General features: G+C 42.7%; 1 long non-coding RNA gene across 1 annotated transcript in view; it reads right to left on the bottom strand.

Annotated features, from left to right (window-relative positions):
• Nucleotides 1–1,408: 1,408 nt before the first annotated feature.
• Nucleotides 1,409–6,000, bottom strand: part of LOC122874970 — a 21,548-nt gene continuing 16,956 nt past the window's right edge. Inside the window, exon 4 of the long non-coding RNA XR_006377715.1 lies at nt 1,409–2,816. This is a non-coding gene — a long non-coding RNA (uncharacterized LOC122874970). The remainder of the gene's footprint in view (nt 2,817–6,000) is intronic.

Below are 6,000 nucleotides of genomic sequence, written 5' to 3'. Positions count from 1 at the left end.
ATTACTATTATTATCATTATTATTCCTATCACTATCGTTCCTATTAGTATTAATATTACCACTACCATTACATTATTATTATTTTAAAATTCTAGGTGGAATTTGCATTGTGCTTCCCCCTCCCCCTTCCATCCCTTCTCTCTCTCTTGGATTAAATCGTTTTATAGCACCACCACAACACTTAGTTCTGGACACACCAGGATTTAAATTGGCAAAATTTTCCGAAAGTAATTCATTCCAATGCAATCAGCGCGATCAGAAGAGCCGCCCGAGGAGGCAAAAGTAAGTTCAACTTTGGCGATCTTTGATGCGCGAATTCGCACCATTGACCAATAGCAGGAAATCTTGACAGTGCTGACCCTTGACAGAGAGTCCAACATAGAGGAAGCTATCGTAGCTTGTTGCACCATTCACTTTTATTCAGCCTCCTCAGTCGAAGTAAAAATTGCTACACAAAAGTTTGCAAACAGTTATGAGACAGGAGTCGATAGTACAAATACGCCTTTTGCATTAACTGTGTGAACTTATTATTAGCAATCGAGCTAAGCTAACGAGTTTGCTAACTGACCGTTAGAGAGCTTTATTTTCCCTCTTCAATAATTTGAAGATAATACTGAACAAAATGTGGTACAATGGTGAATGCCAGGCGGCAGAGAAAATAGAGAGAAGCTCTGGGAGCCAAGGGCATAGAATTGGGTAGGGACATGTCCCTACCAATATCCAGTGACCACTGAAATGACATTTACACAAACGGTTAACAGATCTCGTTCTCTTCTATGAGTCCAATGTGTTTTTAAGTATTGAAAGATTACATCCTCCCCCTCTCATATGCCTCACAGTGGTTTGGTCCACTGACTGCCTATAGCCACAGGTCTTTTTTCTTTAGCCATGGGTCTTTTTCTACTGCCAAAATATTTAATATATGAATTATGAGCTCATGCAACCACTGACTCTTTTGTGGCAAACATAGCTATCCCTGCCCCCTCACACACACGCAGGTACCAAACACTAACAACACACACAGTTTTCATTGCAGTGAAAAGGGTTAGGTTAGTCTGTTGCAAAATTGCAACCTCCCCTCCACCAACAGTGACTATATCCGCCCTTGCTGGGAGCTATTGTGTCTAGCATCTGCCTGGCTGGGCTAGCTCGCCAGCAAACAGTTCACCAACTAGCCCTGTGGGTAGTCTCTACATCACCAAGCTTTTTCACAGCAGACATTTTAGTAGGAAAAGCACAGGTGGAACTAATAACAATGGCTTCGTTCTCTTCAAGTGTCCCAGTAAGCCATGACAGTGTGACAGTGAACCAACATGCATAATACCAGGACTCTGAAACTGAAGCAACTACATGGAATTCAGCCATCATTCATTTTATTACATACACTCGTGCTTTTGGTACAGTGACATGTCAAAATGTTCTCAGTGAAAAAGGGTTAGGGCTATCCTTAATAGCTAAATTAACCATGCTTTCATTATTTCATTCACTTTTATGGCTAGAGGGCAGCAATGGCTTTGCTAGATCACAAAATACGTCTAGTATTGGTGGAATGGGGACATTAGTGAGTTTAATAGATGGCACCATTGCTAGATGTTGTTACATTGTTAGAAAACCTCAAAGCTTTTTTTTCCCACTACCTGCACCACAACAATGGCAATCAGTTCTCTATAACCCTTGAATCAGAGGCTCAAAGGATGTTGGTGTCTCTTCTGCTTTTCGTTTCCTCTCTTCAATACTGAGACTACCTGCAGTCAAGAGGAAATGGGTGCAACACCTGGTAATCGGCTATCCACTTTTACCTTATCTTGAGATATATGTAGACAACCAGTCTCCGTAGCTTATTTAATCATGTTATCTGTGTGTGTGTTTGTTTGTCTGTGTCTGTGCATGCATGTCTATGTGTGTGTGTGTGTGCAGTACAGATGTATGTGATTTATGTTTGGTGCAACAAAGTCAAATCTGACGCCAGATTACTGTTTGAGGCTACTATCTTATACACGACTTCAAAAGGTTCTGTATCCACAAATCTAATCTTGATTAAATACCACTACTATGAAGACCTCAATTCTCTACGTATTAATTTAGAGTTACAATTGTATCAAGTAGTCCTGTGATTTGATAAGAGACATGATTTGAAAAAAAACAGATATGAACATGAAACTTGTGCAAATGTGCAAAAGAAAGTAGATGTACAGTTTGGTAATAAGAACCATTTGTCCCTTTTTTCCAGATCGCAAATACTTAATCCAAAACAGACACTGGGAATTGAAAGTTTGGATATGAAAACATTTTATGATGACAAATCCATCACTCTAACAACCTCTAATAGCACTGTTCTGCAGTATGCATGAGGTATGAACTTCGGCAGGTTCATGGCATCAACGACTCATAAGAAAAGGTTCAGTACCTCCTTCCTCACCACCACCTCCATCCACTCTTCAACCAAAAGGAAAAAAAACTCATAGGCCTGTTTCAAATCCAAAATGGTGTAAATCCTGTGGCATGATTCCATGAAGTGGTCCTGGGGAGGAGGATAGTGTTTTGGGGATTAGCCCCAGTCCAGGTGGTCTTCATTTAGCCCTCTACCCCCATCAGGGGTCTTTGAGCTGCTGTAAGAGCTCAGCACGTGGTCATCACAGCTTCTACCCGTTTCTGATCTCCTATCCATCCACCACAGTTCTGTTTTTCATGTACATTTCAGCAGTATACACCTGAGCGCTGCAACACTGTTGTCTCTATTAAGCATGATAGGATCCATGATGGATTGTAGCTCTCATCATGTTGCATCTGTTTTGCAGCTGTGGTATCAGATTATTCTGCAAAATAATGATTGATTTAGAAAAGTGAAGCAGAAGTACAGGCATAGATAGTACAGTTACTTGGCATGTAAACTGACATGCTTGTATCTTTTGTTGGAGGCTACTGCAATCAGGTGTTCTGAGACTAATAAGAGTGTTATGTAGAAATAAAGAGCATGTCGAAAAAGAACTATGATTGTAATAAGAAAAGGAGGAAAAGGAAGGGAAAGAAGAACACAACAACAATTGTGATGACAGTGATGATAATGATGAACTGAAAACTGAACAACAGGACAAACTCAGGTCAAACATATCCAAATATGTCCATTATATATCTTCCCCAGCTCCTAAATGGGTGTTCCATGTATTGTCCCTCTGCTAGTTAAAGTTTGAAGTTGTGTAAACAGGTCTAAATGGTAGGGAAGCTGCTGAAGATCTGAGAGAAACTCTGATCAAAGGCACCTTTACATGCAGCCGGTGTCAGCGCTGTGCATTTGTGTGTGTTGTGTGTGTGTGTGTGTGTGTGTGTGTGTGTGTGTGTGTGTGTGTGTGTCCCACAAAGAGATGACAGACATAGATCTGTCTGGTGTGGTTCCTTCAGAGGCCCTGTTGCATTTCGACAGCCTCTGTTTGCACAACACAAGCCGTGAAAAGCTTGCTCACCTGCACTGAAGCTCACACAAAACCTCACGTGGACTCCTCCCGCCGGACTGAGGCCACCATATGTGCTCAATTAAGTGTAAAAAAGCAGATTAAATGCTGACATTTTAAAGAAACACTGGAAACAAATCGATAGGGACAGTGAACGGACACATTACTTTGCTTCAGCTAATTGGACAAGTGGCATGTGAGTGATGGACAAATTCTCAGGTAAAAGCTTTGTGAGTTAAAGACACCTTTATCCTTGACACCTCTTGAGCAAACAAAGAAAGGGAGAGAAAAGAAAGAGGAAGGGTGAAAAAGAGAAAAGCTGAGGGGGCTGAGTTCAAGACAGCTTCCCTGCTCAGCAAGAGCTGCTTTTGAAAATCCCTTTAACAAAAAGAAACGGGGCAAAGTAAATGTCTTTCCAAGAAGTCCAAACTTTGGAGCGTTTTTGCTGATTATTGTTCGAGGTGACATTGCATGAGAGCTTTTTTGGCTGGGCTGCTGCCATTTAGTCCAAACCCGAGGTAAAGGGACCACCCATTAACACTGCCTGAAGAAATGCCCATTCAGTCTCGGTGCCTATTCACTAACCTGCCTGTCTCTCTGGGCTTGCTCCTGGCCAGGGATTGTGGCTGGGGAGTGGGGGGAGTGGCAGGGTTCCTAAAAGTAGAGATCTGGGGAATGAAGACTGGTTGCCATGGGCTGCCGAACGGGCTAGAGTAAGAGTCGAGGGGGTCTCCTGCTGCAGGAGAGCAGGGCTTTGATTCACCACTCAGTTTCACAGCCGTGTCCCAGAACAATCGACAGCTAAAACCCCAGGGGCCAGGCTTGGTGAGAGGAAAGGTTAGCAGTAGGGTGGGCGCATGTTGTGCATGATGGTGACAGTGACATTGACAATGATAGGGGGACAATGTGGCAGCAAGCAGCAGTGTGGGAGGTGACAGTGGGGTGAGGAAAGAGGTTGCGTATCAAGGGGTTCTGCTAACAGACTTCTTGGACTGGAGTGCTGGAGTGAAAGGGGCAGCCTTCATCTGTGGGCCAGCCTTCACTTGTGCAGTAAAGAACTGGGTGACCATAGAAAGTTGTGTTGAAATTCTGGGGCATTTGTAGGGTTTAAGCTCTGTGTTTGTAGGCTTTGGAATGTAGTGTGTGTGACGTAGGAATCGCAAAGCCAGGCTGTTTCTTGAGACAGAGCGTGTAGTTGTATATGTCTACTGCTTGGTTATTAGTCAATTAGAAGAGAATGTCTATGTCTGACTCTGTCGTTGTTTGTCATATAAGTGCTGTGGGTTTGAAGGGCAGCCTTGACAGAGCCCTCATGGCTCCAACAGATGGGATCAGGCCCACCTGAGTTCAGCCTCACGTGTCTGCTTCATATTACTGTTCCCAGCATCTGACAATGTGGCTCACATTATGGGAAGCTGCACAGCACTGCGGTGAGATCGGAAATTGATTCAGATAATGTGCATTGAAGGGAATGACCTAATTACTTAGCAATTCATCAGTTCACATCGACTCACAAATAGACCCCCGACTGTTTTAGTACATTTCATTGGGTGCCCCCAAAAATTGAATTTCCTTTGACAGATTAGAGAGCTTTGTGAGGTTTCATTCCCTTCAATACATGGAATGAAGCAGAATTACCCTGTAGGTGTTGTTACAACCCATGCTGCTGAAAGTGCAGTGGGCCAAGCCGTCTGACAATCTGAACTCACTTTGGTGATCAATAGAGCACCAGGAACAGGTCCCAAGGTAGGAAAGCAATGTTCAGCTTAAAAAGGCATGTAGAAGTCCAGTAAATCTTGGAGGCAGGCAGTACACATAGCTTTGAACCACTACAACGTGGGTCAGAATTGTTTCTGACAGAGATAATTCAATAGGGAATCTCTTTTTTTCTATAGATTTCACTCTGCAGGTAGAAATACTTTATTGTACCAGAGCATTGCATAAACTACCATATGGTGCATTGTAAACATGCAGGTAAAGTTCATGTTTCCAGCACTGTTATTGTCGCTAATATTGATTAGCTGTTTTAATGTCCTATGGTAGAAAGAAACGTTTCTCCTTTCACAGGATGTGGACAGAATGTGGACAAAAAGGGTGACTGAGATTTTAGCAGGACTAACCAACAAGAAGGAACAAATCCCTGTGGATGGCCTAAAGATTTACCATAAGATTAAACACATGCGGGGTCAGACCTACAGTAGGTACACACAAAAACACACACATGCACAGTCTGTACACATATATACACATATAGAATTCAGGCATATTAACATTCTTGTACAGGAATAGGAATACAATACATGCAAGTTGCAGGAGAAAAGATGCTGCACAGCAACTCAGAAATGTGAGCATGACTTACTGAATACTGAACTGCACAGTCAGCAAGTGCACATGAAATTAGGTTGTGTGTGGCGTCTTTAATGCTACATGCCAACACAGCAGAAATACCTTGTTTTAAAATAATGACTCTCATCCCACGAGACTCACAACACAGAACACCTCCTTGAGCTTGATGGGGCCCAGAGAAGGAGACCCCAGAATGCTGATAACT

The sequence above is a fragment of the Siniperca chuatsi genome, linkage group LG4, assembly GCF_020085105.1.
Source record: "Siniperca chuatsi isolate FFG_IHB_CAS linkage group LG4, ASM2008510v1, whole genome shotgun sequence".
Taxonomy (NCBI): domain Eukaryota; kingdom Metazoa; phylum Chordata; class Actinopteri; order Centrarchiformes; family Sinipercidae; genus Siniperca; species Siniperca chuatsi.
Note: the sequence above shows the minus strand (reverse complement) of the source record. Positions and strands in the feature narration are given on the sequence as shown.